Raw genomic sequence first — 14,172 nt, forward strand, 5'->3', positions numbered from 1 at the left:
TCAGGACCTTTCAGCTCTCCACCGAAGCTGGAAGCAGATCGTCGCAGACCAACAAATATCTTTCCAGTACAAATACCGTACCTGTTACTGTGCTGGGGCCTCATTTGGTTCTTTTTTAGCAAAGGTGGAAAACCTTTGGCTTGTCCTGGCTAATTGGGAGTTAATTTGCTTTGCCTCAGTTGAAAATCTTGGATATGATGGCTTCAGTGCTTCCAAAGACACAAAATTTCCACTCACCATTCAGCAGAGGTAAGAACCTGAATGAAGCTCACTGAAATAACTACTACGATTATCTGGGTTTCAGGACAATTAGAATGGCTTTCTCTATTTTAACTTCCATTTCTTATTCTGACTCTTCAGTGAAGAGGAACTATTATGATGGTCCAAGAACAAGGACAGAATATTCCAGCTCACATTCCAGCAAGCCACCTATCTCGGAGGTGAAGAGAGAAGAACGAGGATGCATCCAGATGTGTCCTGGGTTGCAGACTTAGGATGAACTGCTTAATGCGATAGCTAATAAGAAATAGTTGGCTTGAAAGGTGGTGCAAAGTTTCGGGGTTTGCTCTCCTCTAGGAGAAGACCAAAGAGAGGTGGATTCCTTCCTCAGCACAGATGATCAAAGCTGGATGAAACACGCAGTCAAAACTGCGATTGGGGCAGCTATCTCTATGGAGTATAAAACTGATACTAGTACTATTTTTGAAAGAAAATGTTTAGAATTAATGTTCTCTTGTACTAAAATGGAGAAAAGAAATGTTGGGAATAATAAAACTGAAAGGGAAAGATTAATTGTGCGATATTAATATGATTTAGAGCGCATACATTTTAGGTAATGAATAACACTTTGATTAGGTGATATCTATATAAAGTACAAAGAATTTTAAACTACCAACAAATATACTGTTAAGATGAATTTTCCCTCCCACTCCTGTTCTCTGGTTCTCTGGGTTTTTCCATTCAGGAGGCAACGAAATACAGTTAAATTTTGTTCAAAGATTTTTTAAAAATACATTTTTTAAGTTTATTTATTTAGTAATCTCTTCCCCCATTGTGGGGTTCAAACTCACGAACCCAAAATCAAGGGTCGCATGCTCTTCCCACTGAGCTAGCCAGGGGCCCGTAGTTCAAAGATTTTTAAATGTTTTGAGTTGTTGATCAATTATTTTATATTTAATTTTATTTTCAGAGAGGGGCTATATTATGGATCGCCTTATGACAAATTTCCTGGGCATTTAGCCTCTACTTTACTTGATAAATGTCAACAAACAACTTTTCCTCTGCATTAGGACTGAAGAACCAATATTTCCTCTGAAATAGAATTTTCTAGATCTTGTGATGTCTTTTGCTATTAAATACAGCTTGACAAAGGGATTTTTAATAAAATATATTGGAGGATGCCCTAGGACCAGCCTTAAAAAGGAATGAGAGCGGGAATAATAATGATGACTTTTCTTTATCTAGTACCTACTGTGTGCTGAGTCCTTCAGTGCATTACTTCCAATTTTGAAGCTGATAGATTCACAAAAACTCTGAGAGGTAAACATTAGTATGTCTGTTTTAAGATTGAGTAATTTACCAAAGCTCTACAATTGGTAACAGCCCAAATTTAAACTCAGGCATTTCCAGTTCCAGTCTCTCTTTTACCATATTCTCCTACTGGCCGATGCTACTTAAAAGGGGATGGCATATGGAACTGCTAAGATCAAAAGAAAGGAGAAAAAAAGGGACTGGTATAGGAAAACATCTAAGGAGAAACCATGGCATTCAAAGAAGGGCTTTGTTAAAAAAAAACTGTTCTGTGATTTATATAGCATCATAAACTAATATTTCATGTTTGCTAGAGTCATTTTCTCTAGTATTTATGAGGATTCTGTTGTCACACCAGATCTCCTTTGGGAGGAGGATTTTTTTTTTCCCTTTCTGGATGTTTATGCTGTTGTATCTGCAATTGCCAGTGTTGGTTCACCTGGACCTGGAAACTAACTAATTTCTGGACAATGAGGCTGAAGGGTAACAATATTGGATGCAAGATCCCCACACTGGCCCTAAGCTTTGTGGTTACTGTTGAGGCATCTGTGATAGAATATTCTAATGGTTTGCCAAGAAAAAGACTATAATAGTTATCTGTTATTGCATTTTAGTTACCCTAAAATATAATGGCTTAAAGCAACATTCATTATGGTACAGTTCCTGTGGGTAGGGAATGCAGGTGGCTCTGGTTCAGGCTCTTTGACAGGTTTGCGGTTAAGGGGTTGGCTGGGACTGGCGCCATCTCCACATCTCCAGGCTTGACTCTGGGAAGATCTGCTTCCACACTCACTCATGTGGCTGTTGGGGGTTGGAGACATTAGTTCTCTGCCACACGAGGCTCTTCATAGGGCAGCTCGCATCATGGCAGCTGATTCCCTAAGAATAAGCAAGCAAGAGAACAAGAGAGGGTGCTCAACATAGAATTTATAATTTTTTGTAATTCAGTCTTGGGAATTAATTACATACCATCCTGGCTATTCTATTCTGTTTGGTTCTATTCCTTATAGACAGGTCAATAAATCCTGCCCATACTCAAGGGGAGGAGACGGCACAAGAGCAGATTAGCAGTCAGTAAACAGGGATCCTTGGGGGCTATATCCAAGGGTGCCCATGACAAAGATAATATATTATCATTGCCTGCTCCTTTAGAGCCTGTTTACTGCTTTGTTCCTCTCTTTAAACTGTATATTCTATAAAAAAAAAAAAAACAAGGGCTGTGTCTCTTTTGTTTACTATTCTAACAAATGTGATACCTAATATGTAGTCAATAAATGTTTAATAAATGAATAGGTTAAAGGATAAATTTTAAAAGTGGTTATGGTTATGATTCTCATACAAGTTAATATCTGTCAGATTTTTACTTAACTCACTAATTAATGAGAGAACAAATAAGATATAACCACTCAAATGAAAATTCAGAGTACCAACTATTTATTGTCAGATAAGGAACGCTGAGATGATTTTTACAAATGGGTGCAAAGTAGCCAAACTGGTCAGTATTCACAGGGCAATAATCAATGGCATTCACTGGACACCATGTGCATTTCTATGGCCAGAAATTGTTCTCATTAATAACAGTTTTCTACAATTAACTTCTATCTCTACAGCACTATAAAATAATATGGTTGAAGGCAAAGGCAGAGATAACCTGTATTGATGAACTAGACAGTGTGCTCACTAAGTTTCAAAATCTTCCAGAATTTTTTCTTACAAATGAATGGTGATGTACTGTATGGTGACTAACATAACATAATAAAATCAAACTAAATTAAAAAAAAATGAATGGTACAGATGAAGAAAATGTACCCTGAGGAAAGCCCAGGCAAGAGGATAGTCTTAGCTCTTTTCTCTTCAAATTCATATAAGCAATTAGGACACTTAATTAGGACTTAATATTCCTTGATTATTAGAGAACATTTTAAACATGTTAGAATATCGCAAATGGATCTGCTCACCTTCACAATGCTACTATTCCCTTATACATGGTTCTTGACCTGTGAGATAGAGAGTATCTTTGGCAAGAGAAAGTAAAACCAAACCATTTCAGTTCTTCAGGGATTGATGAGGTCTTGTAGCAGATTCCAAGGTCTATGAGATCTAGGGTTCTGTCAACAATTGCCAAACATAGATGGACCAGCTACATAAAAATCTTGGTGGGGAGCGTGTGACTGTCGGAGGGTTATGTGTTGAGAATTTTTACTCATGGGCTCTATCCTAAACCTACTGAATCTAAATGTATTAAAGTGAGGCCTAAATAATCTTAAGGTACTCAGATCATTCTATGTGACCAATTTTATTATGCACTAGTCTAGATCATTTCTCATCGAAGTCATTCATGGTTCTGTGACCATGACCAAAATGCATCTAAAGAGTTTATGGAGCCTTTGAGTCTACCATGGAGAAATTATAGATGGCTTTCCCTTTGAGTTTTTCCAGGTGAATATGGGAATAAAGATCCTTGGGAAAACATATTATGCTATCAACTTAGCTGTAGAATCATTACAGAAAAAAAGAAACAATAACAAGAGGTGCAACTACAGATCTCTTGCTATATCCTCAAACCATAGACCATGGTTATTATACAATTAACTAATTTTCATAGCCTCAGTAAAAAGCCTTTTGATAGTTTCAGTCCATGGAAATTTCAACAGATATTTGCAGAATGTCCTCACAGGACCTACTAGAATAAGAGAAAGACAATTATTTACATTTTTTTCTACCATGCAAACTTTGCTTAATCATTTCACTATCCTCAAAAAGCTACAACTATTTGAAATTCAAATGAACATTTACCATCTGTGGTCTTCATTAACATTGTAATGGTATCATGATTTCAGACATTTCTGTTGATGAATATTAGTTTTCTTGAGCTTTATACCCACTAGTTTTAATTTTGTAGTCCATAAAGTGTAACAGGTAATCTGATTTAGGTCATATATGTGTGTGTGTGTGTGTGTATCATATATATATGATGTGTGTATATATATATGATGTAAATCATAGAGTGAGAACAGACTTTAGAATGATTAATTCCAATATCCTTATCAGAAAGGGGAAGGTTATGGACTGAATTGTGTCCCTGCAAATTTATATGTTGAAGTCTAACTCTCAGTACCTCAGAATGTGACTGTGTTTGGAGACACGATCTTTAAATAGGTAATTAAATTAAAATGAGGTCATTAGGGTAATTCCATATGAAATGTGTCCTGATAAGAGGAAGTTTGGACACAGGCATTGTCTTAGTCCATTTGGGCTGCTGTAACAAATTATCATAGACTGGGTGGCTTATAAACAACACAAATTTATTTCTCATGGTTCTGGAGGCTGGGAAGTCCAAGATCAGTGTACCAATGGATTTGGTGTCTGGTGAGGACCAGCTTCCTGGTTCACAGACTGCGGCTATCTTTTCACCATGTCCTCAGTGGTGAAAGGGGCAAAGGCTCTCTGTGGTCTCTTTTATAAGGTCACAAATCCCGTTCATGGGGGCAACACCCTCATCACCTAATCACCTCCCTAAGTGCCCCCCTCCTAAATAATCACACTGAGGATGAGGATTTCAACATATACATTTTGGGGGGACACAAACATTCATCTATAACAGGCATGTACAGAGTGAAGGTGATGTGAAGACACGGGAAGAAAACAGCCATCTGCAAGCAAAGGAGAAGAGGACTCAGGTGACCAACTCTGCTGATGACCTTGATGTGGGACTTTTATCCTCCAGAATTGTGAGAAAATAAATTGCTGTTGTCTAAGCAATAGCACTTTGTTATTGCAACCGTAGCAAAATAACACAGGAATCAAATTGCCCAAGGTTAAAGAACCAATTAGCTGTAGGACTGAGACTGAAGTGCTCAAGTCTTCTGCCTCTCAGTTTGGTATATTTTCCTTTTTGTTATGATGCTATTAATACATCAAAAATTAATTCTTAAAAAGCTTTAGTTATGCAAAATCATAGGACCGTAACAGAGTAGCTACTCTTTGAAGATTGTTCTTGTTCCTCATTCACCTTCAACATTAGATGGTCTTAACAAATGTTGGATATCAGCATGGGATTGAACATTAAGTATAACACATTTATGCCCTGAAATCCTAAGACTAAGGATTATACCATTTCAAATATATAGAGTCTATTAAAAATGAAAAGCTTTGACACTTGTTATTATAATAATCTCATCTTTGGCATCACTTCTGCTTACCAGTTTCTCAGCTTACTTTCTTATGTACTGTGTGTAGTGTCTGCAATCCTACAACTTTCTATGCAGTTTGAATCCAGCTTCATACTACCATCACAGATAGCTTTTTAGCCTGCAGTTATAGCTGAAACCTTAAAATTTAGTGCTCAAAGATTTAAACAGAAGTTTTAGGATTCTTTGACAGAGCGAGAATTTTTCTAGACTGCCTTAGAATTTTGTTCTTTCCATACTTCATCTCTAATTTGCCTACCAACTTAAAGTAAGGACCCTAAGGTAATTATTGAATTTGGTGTTGTAAAGTCATTCATGAATAAAAAGCACATGGAAAATGTGTGTTGTTAAAGAAGAGCCACAAGTCCTACGGCACAGGTGTTATGTCAAGTTGCCAGATAAAACACAGGATGCCCAGTGCAATATTTGGGACATACTTACACTAAAAAATTATTCATTATATTACTGAAGTTGGAATTTAATTGAGTGTCCTCTATTTTATTTGGTAGATCTGACAACCCTAATTTTATGTGATTTAATGATAGATTGAATATCAAGATTTCTCCATGTAATGAAGGACCTCCAGAACTTTCTCTTCCTAAAGTGTGCAGAAAAGATAGTGTTTATCACATTTGATGCTTAGTTTCTCAAAACAGAGACCCATTTATTGGAGAAGCAGTGATCTAAATAATAAATAGATTTCTAATTAACAACACCAAACTACCAAACTAACCTATTTATAAAGGAAGACCAAGTTATTGCTTATTGCATTAAGGGAGATCACTATATTGGCAGTGCTTTGGAAGTATCTCAGGAAGGGGAGGTGAAAGGCAGGGTATTTGTTAAGGGTTGGGGAATCTAGTTTAAGGCAGGTCTTTCTTTCAATGTGGTAGGAGGGTTGATTAGGATTGGGCAAATTTTATGAAATAATAGTTTAGGATTGGTGGACCCAGCAATGAAGGGTTTTAAAATTAGCCTTGAGGAATAAACAACCTTTGATGAGACTGATGAATGATCTATTAAGAATGATGAGGGCAAGTTTAGTGGTTATTTGGATAAATGGATTTTTAGAAAGTTCTTGTAACAAATAATAAACAACAAGTAACAAAAGCAGCAATAACAGTAGCAAAACAATGAATTCAAAGTTATTTGCAATTTCTGGAGCAAGAATTTTGTGGAATAGGTGAGTCATGTAAACACAGTGTTCTGTAGTAAAGTCGTCTTAATGTAGTCAGAAAGTTGCATAACTGTAGATCATTGGTTCTCTAAGTGTGGTCCAGGAATCACTGGGATCCTGAGATCCTTTCAGGAGGTCAACAGAGGTGTCTCTTTTCCAACTGCATGTCTGTGTGAGGCCGCATTTTCTTGATAAACTTCATCCAAGACAACATATTCCAAGGACTGAATCAGATGAGGATCTCTCTTCTATTAAGCCAGACATTAGGGATTTGCAAAAATGTTAACACTGCTGTTTTCATTGCATTTTTTGGTTGTGATTGTCAAGAACTATAAAGGCTCTGAGGTTTTACTCTACTTGCAAGTTAACAGATTAGCTTACCACAGTTTAATGGAGGCTGGCAGAAGACATGAGACTCCTGTGTCAGAATTGAAAGACTTTATTATTTGCAGCAAAACCATAGCCAGAGTGTTGGTGTGTTTACATCAGTTTCCCCCAATGAGTACCAGTTCCACAGGGGCAGCAGAGACGGACCTGGATGGATGCCTGGACACACAGTAGGTTGCTTGACAGGAGAGGCAGACTGAGCGTGGGGGACCTGCCATTCATAGCCAGCAGTAAGCAAGCCTGCTTTTTGTCCTGGAGGGAGATCCCGCTTTACCCTGCAAGGCTACTTGCTACCTATAGAACCATGAGAAAACCTGAGTAAAGAGCTATCAGAGCATTGCCTTCTTGACATATGTAGCAAGTTGTCTTGAAGCATGAGACATTTGTGAAGGCATGTCATTCAACAGTTATTTTTCATAAAAATGTTTATGTTAGCATATACATACATTGCTATTTTAAATAATAATATATAAACTTTTCTCCATTTTAATTTGTAACTGGTAAATATCAGTAGTTATAACCCCTCTAAAACTTGCTCTTTGGGGACCTCGGTAATTTTTTTTAAGAATATGAAGATGTCCTGAGACCAAAAGTTTGAAAACTACTTTTGCAGATAGTTTGACTTCTCGCCATTATAATCCTCTTAGTTCCTTCATCCTAGTCCTAGAGATCATTTATTTATTGCTGCCAAGGAATGCCAATGGGTTTATGCAGTGCATGCTCTAGAGTAAGCTCTTTTAAATGTTTCCTTGATACCTCACCGCTACTCATCCCCACTGCGCTGTTTGTTCCAGAGAAGGCTAGAAGTAGGTGGCTTCTGACCCAGATGGCTCTGAGAGAGTTGAGACATTCCACCAAAGGCCCTGCTAGCTGAATTTTGCAGAGGGGCTTTTGGCTTTTTATCCCTCACTACTTGGTGTCAGGGTGGGAAGAGTCAGGTCTGAACTTTGGCAGACTGACATATGCCATTAGTTAATTTTTCAGGTCTCTTTTATTAGAAATCCTCTGAAGTTTTTATTTGTTTTTTCCTTTGGATTTTTCTTTGTTATTCTTCATGTTTATTCAATAAATCTTCCTTTCTCTCAAGTTTGACAGGAATCTTTGGACTTTTTTTTGTTATATATATTTATCTGATATATATATTTATATAGAAATGTGTGAGACATACATATGGATCACAGGACTCCTTGGCCAGGTTTGTATTTTGACAGCACAGGACCTCTCAGTTGTCCTTGTCTGCTTTCTTATTTGCATTTTTCTTAGAACAAGACACCCCAAGTTCTTGTTACAAAATAGCCATTTAATGATGCCTTAGCACCATCTAGAATATGGTAACATTGCAATTCCAAACCACAATATAGGAAGTTTACTTTCTAACTTACACATGTCTATAATATTTCTTTAGTAATGAGCAGGTATTACTTTTTTCAAACCAAAAAAAATTACACTTAAAGAAATGGAAAAGAAATTTTTAAAAAATATAATAATTAGTTGGCAGCGTAGACTTTGAATTCAAATTCAAATGGAATACAAACCATTAGATTGCAGGTTCCTTAAGTTCAGGAGTTATGTCTTATTCTTCTTGCTATTCTGAACACCTAAGAAAGTGAGCATACCATAGGTGCTCAATAAGTGTTATTAAAGAGATAAATAATAACAGAAATTTATTTAGTGCTAATTTCACGAAGTCATAAAACATCCTTATGGAGTTATCTTCTTACTAGATCATTTGAACTTCACTATTCAGACTTCCAAATTCCTGAACAAAATTCTGAAACTGAATTCCTACAAAATTCCATAACTGAATATATCCAAACGATCCAGTTGAACTGTCTAAAATTTCTGTTTTTCTAGAAGGGTCAAGTAATGGCTATTCCATGTGATTTATCCTAAATGATTCTAGGTCAGTGTTGATTTTTTTGTTATATATAACTTAATAGAGGTAAAATAGAGCCAAGAAAACATGTAGCTGATGCCTCAAATGCAACAACCCCGTTGTGCTTCTTTATTGCTGTAAAGGGGTTAGATTCAGGGTGGGGAAAAGGTACTCGGATACGTTAGAGACCTACGAGGTGTTTTGTTTATATTTTGTTTCTGAACCACTCATGTTGATCATGGACTGGAGGGAAGAGAGTGTGAATTTGGATCAGAGGCTTGAAACAAACACAGAATGCTGTAGAGTTATACAGTTCTCTCTGAAAACTGAAGCAAATGGATGTATAATATTTCATTTTGTGCTTGGGATCTTAAAATATATTAGTTAACCCTATTTCTACTGGGGGATGCAATCCAAGAAGAGGAAGCACTGGCTCAATCAGTGATGACCACTCTGGCCACTGATCACATCGGTGGTGCTGGCCAACAGCTTTGTTTTAATTATTCCATTGAAATCTTCCTTTCTGGAAATAATATACTTTATGGCTGACAAACTTTTGATTCCCAGAAATATCTGATTCTCCTCACCCCTCATCCCCAAATAAACAAACATAGGAATATTTTGTAGGTGAAGGCAAACACTGGCTACAAGTCCTGCAAGTTTCTGGATGGCTTGAAGCAGAAGATGGACCTACAACAATGTATTCCAAACTGTTTTTACTGTAAACCTCAGTTGGAAATTTATTGAGCATCATGACCCAATAAAACACACGCACACACACACCTGAAACAGAAGTTTTATAAATTAATATTTACCGTGGATATTCAGAACTCACACTAATGTTTTTATTTTTTGTTTTGTATTAGCAAAATATTGCCACAAACCACTAAATTGGTTTCCTGATACACCAGTAGAGTCCCACCTGTAATTGGGAAGCAAGAAATAATTCATATGTAAACATGTAAAATCTTTATTTCAATAAGGGCTGATTCAAAAATGTAAACAAGTACAATTGTCTGTAGGAATGAAAACCTGTAGGAGAACATGCCTAGTCAAACAGAAAGGCTCAGCAATATTCTGTGATCAATTGAGGGAAACTCAGGAGTGCCTGAGGGTGGGATTTTATTGCTGATTAATCTAAGTTGTTTCAGAAGCAAATGCCTTCTCTAACTTGTATTTACCATGTTTCAAATCTACACATGAAACATTATATTGATTGTTTTTAAAATGTATCGCTTATTTTTCTGAGGCCTTGTTTTTGCTAACAGGCTTTTAATAATCGTAATTTTTTTCAAGAATGTAAATCTCATGGTTGGCAAGAGATATAAAGCAATATTTTGCCAACCATGTCTATATATATTTGTATCTGTCTGTCTGTCTGCATGTTAAGTGATTATAAGTCTAAAAGGAAAGCAGGGGAAGGGGATTGGAAATGCTGGAGGGAGACAATTGCAATTTTAAATAGGATCATCAGGTCTCAATGAGAAGGTGACATTTGTGTTAAGATCAGAAGGTTTGGAGAGCAAGACATGTGGATGGGTATTTAAGGAAGAACTTTCCAGGCCGAGGTAACTGTGACTGCAAAGAACCTGATGCCAGAGCTTGTCTAGTGGGTTGGAGAAGCAGCAAGGAGGCCCCTGGGGTGAGGCAGAGTGAATGGTAGAAGATGACATCAGAGCAGTCACCCCGGGACAATTGTATAGGACACTGGGAGCCACAGTAATGATTTTGGCTTCTACTTGGAGAAAAACATGAAGCTTATGGAAGGTTGGGAGCAGAAGAATGGTAACATTTATCTTACATTGGATAAGATCTGTCTGGCTTCTCTGTGTGGGGTGGAGAGCTGTGTGGGAGCAGGGAGACCATATACAATAAGCTGTGCAAAAGATGATGTTGGCTTGGCTAGTGAGGTAGCAGCAGAGTAGGGAGGAGTGGTAGGACTATGGATCTATTTTGAAGGTGCAACTGGCAGTATTTGCCTACAGGTTGGACATGGGTGTGGGAAAGAGAAGAGTCAAGAATGATTGAGGATCTTGGCCTGAGTTACTGGAAGAACCCTTATAGACCAATTAAATAATGATGAACACTTCAATGGAAAAATAGGTCATGATATAGTTGAACTTAAACAAAAAGTGATTTTTTTAAGGCAGTATATTTTTAGCAGACCTTTTATCAAAGATAAGTGCACAAATCCTAAGTGTATAGCTGGATGCATTTTCACAAAGTGAACAAGATACATCCATGTAACCAGAAACAGATCAAGAAACAGAACATCACTTGCACTCAAGGAAACCCCCCTTATTTTGAAAATTAACTCTATTTAACTCTGTTAGACCTTTTCTGCATAGCAAATGATATTGAGTAACAGACCACAGAGTAGGGGATATCTTCAGAAATTAGGAGAGGAAGAGTTTAAGAAACCTGCCCACAACCATGTGATGGGAATTAGTCATCCACTTGATCTCATGAAATTCATGATGAAAAGTTCTTTCCTAATAATACAACGTGAGGCAGACACAAAGTAAAAATAGATACATTTTCTGCATAGATGTCAAAATTAGAAAGTTCACTAAAAAGTTGTTAAGAAAAAAAAAAAAGAGCCCTGAGTTGACAAAAAAGAAACTTCAAAAAACTGAAGTTGAATATCCTAAGGTCCAGTGATCTGTACTTTTAAAGTAAAACATTCGTTACCTGGAAAGCTTGGTGAAGGCAAGGATCAAAGTAAGAGGATTTAGATGCTGAGTCTGAAAACTGGACTTGGAACACAAACTAAGTTGTAGTTTTTCTCAGAAGTTACATATGAAGAAATATATGAGCCAAAATGGGTGTGTGAGGGACTGGAGGTGGAGGTGCAGGAGAAATAAGAGGTGAAATTCAGTTTCTAGGTGACTATTTCAGCCTCCTCCCCTTCCCCCCCCCCAAATACCTTGGAATTAAAAATCTTACATTAGGAAGAGAAGAGTCCTTGATTTTGGAAATAATATAGAAAATTGCTTATTTCTGATTGGAAAAAGACCCTGTGACGACTTCATGCTGACAACACAGGAATGCATTTATGCAAATAAAATTTTTTTTCTTCTTCTTAGGCAATATGGAAGGAAAAACATTTTAGAACTCTAAGAAATGACTGGAATTTATCCAAAGCCAATTAAGGACCTTTTAGTGATTAGCAGAAAGCAGCAGAGCAAGCCTGTGAATTGTAGCCAAAGAAAGACTCCATCAATATGTATCGATCCCTATTCTGCCCAGAAAGACACTATACTACTTATTAATATACTTAACCATTCCTTGAGTTATCTTTCTTAATTTTACAGGCTGGGTTTCATTATTTTGATTCTGAGGTCCTGTCTTTTGAAGTCCTTTAACAGGCTTGACAATTTAATGCCTAAAATCAGAAAACAGAGACATCAGATATATCATACCTTGATAAATTATCTAGATAATTTATCTCTATAAGGCCAGCTTAAAAAGATACTCATACTTAGAATCCTCCTGAAGAGATTCTTGAAATCAGATTTCCATCTAAACAAATGGTAAGCATCATGCTTTGATAAATTATCCAAATGAGACTCATTATGTAAAATGTTTTATATGCAGAAAATCTTGCAACGGTTCTAACTCTTTTGGTTTATTTTACCTATTTATTCTAAGTGATAGTTGTGGCTACACATTTATGTATCATCTTAATGCAAAACCATCATTGCCATCTGAAAATTTAGGTATCTTCCAGTGATGTCTGTGAATCTTTAAGTTGTGTCCCTGGGGCTGTCCAGTCTTCCTATTTTATTAACATTCTGATCATCTTCACAAGTACTTACAGATACATCTTCTTCTTTCCAATACTAGACTGAATGGCCTGCATGTTCTTGATGGCAAGAGCAGTATGAATTGTGTTTACTACTATATTCCAGTTAGTAACCATACAAAATTGGGCATAAAGTTGGTACTTCATCAATACTTATTGAAGAATAAGTGAATGAATATCAAACTTGTGGAGGCTGCCATGTGCTGGCAAGAAACCAACCATGATAATACCCTGAAGTTTGTGTTTATTTTTCTTCGCTCTTCTGGCATTGATACCATCCCCCCACAGCATTCTGTCAGGAAGCCTATCAGGTGACTGGGAAACATGGAAGTTTATTTATATATTTCTTTAAAGATTTTATTTATCTGACAGAGAGACACAGCGAGAGAGGGAACACAAGCAGGGGGAGTGGGAGAGGGAGAAGCAGGCTTCCCGCCGAGCAGGGAGCCTAGTGTGGGGCTCGATCCCAGGACCCTGGGATCTTGACCCGAGCCGAAGGCAGACTCAACGACTGAGCCACCCAGGCGCACTGAACCATGGAAGTTTAAATCATGCAAGCTGTGTTTGCCATGTGCACTTGTGCCAAGCCTGGCGAAACACCTGGCTCCGCCTCAAGTATCCATGTGTTACTGCAGACACGTAGTGATGTGAGTGGGATTGCGTGTAACATGCTCTTGAAATTTTTGAAGTAAGAAATATTTTAGTGCAACCACATTCACTCATCCTTCGCTTGATTTCAGATCCCTGTCTCTGAAAATGCTATTTTGTAATCACATAATTTCTACCAAAAATAAAATAAGTGAAAGGCACGGATGGTACCCTGTCTTCCCTGGAACCATCTCTATCAATCGTCCAATATTCTGTTGAAAAAAGAAAAAAACAAAATCCTATGATGGGTATTTCTAAGGTTGTTTTGATTCCTCCTATGTCCCCTACCCCAATTATTCAGCAGAAAAGGAAAGAATGTCAGTATTTGTTAAGTGTCCCCATGTGACAGACACCTTATGTGTAGGATCTAATTTAACTTTGCAATGATGCTAGCATGTAGGTGTTACTTACCTAAGTTGCATATGAGACTACTGGAAATGAAGTGAACTGCCCAAGGGCATGTGGCTAATTGAACATCAGAACTAGGATTTGAATCTGCCTGTTTGATTCTAAAACCTGTGCAGTATCCTCAACATCTCAGTGCAATAAGTGCATGCTG

The 14,172-nt window shown here is 37.2% G+C and overlaps 1 long non-coding RNA gene across 14 annotated transcripts in view; it reads left to right on the top strand.

The window, feature by feature from the left end:
• LOC115940167 (uncharacterized) overlaps positions 1–14,172 on the top strand; it is a 91,689-nt gene that overhangs the window by 32,162 nt on the left and 45,355 nt on the right. For 4 of the 14 annotated variants that reach the window (XR_014139168.1, XR_014139163.1, XR_014139166.1 and 1 more), the window contains one exon: positions 5–5,210. The exons of 9 other annotated variants lie outside the window; for them this stretch is intronic. This is a non-coding gene — a long non-coding RNA (uncharacterized LOC115940167). The remainder of the gene's footprint in view (positions 1–4; positions 5,211–14,172) is intronic. One more of the 14 variants, XR_014139173.1, reaches the window with a different exon arrangement.

Source organism: Leptonychotes weddellii, chromosome 12 (assembly GCF_054177405.1).
Source record: "Leptonychotes weddellii isolate Sample4059 chromosome 12, ASM5417740v2, whole genome shotgun sequence".
Taxonomy (NCBI): Eukaryota; Metazoa; Chordata; class Mammalia; order Carnivora; family Phocidae; genus Leptonychotes; species Leptonychotes weddellii.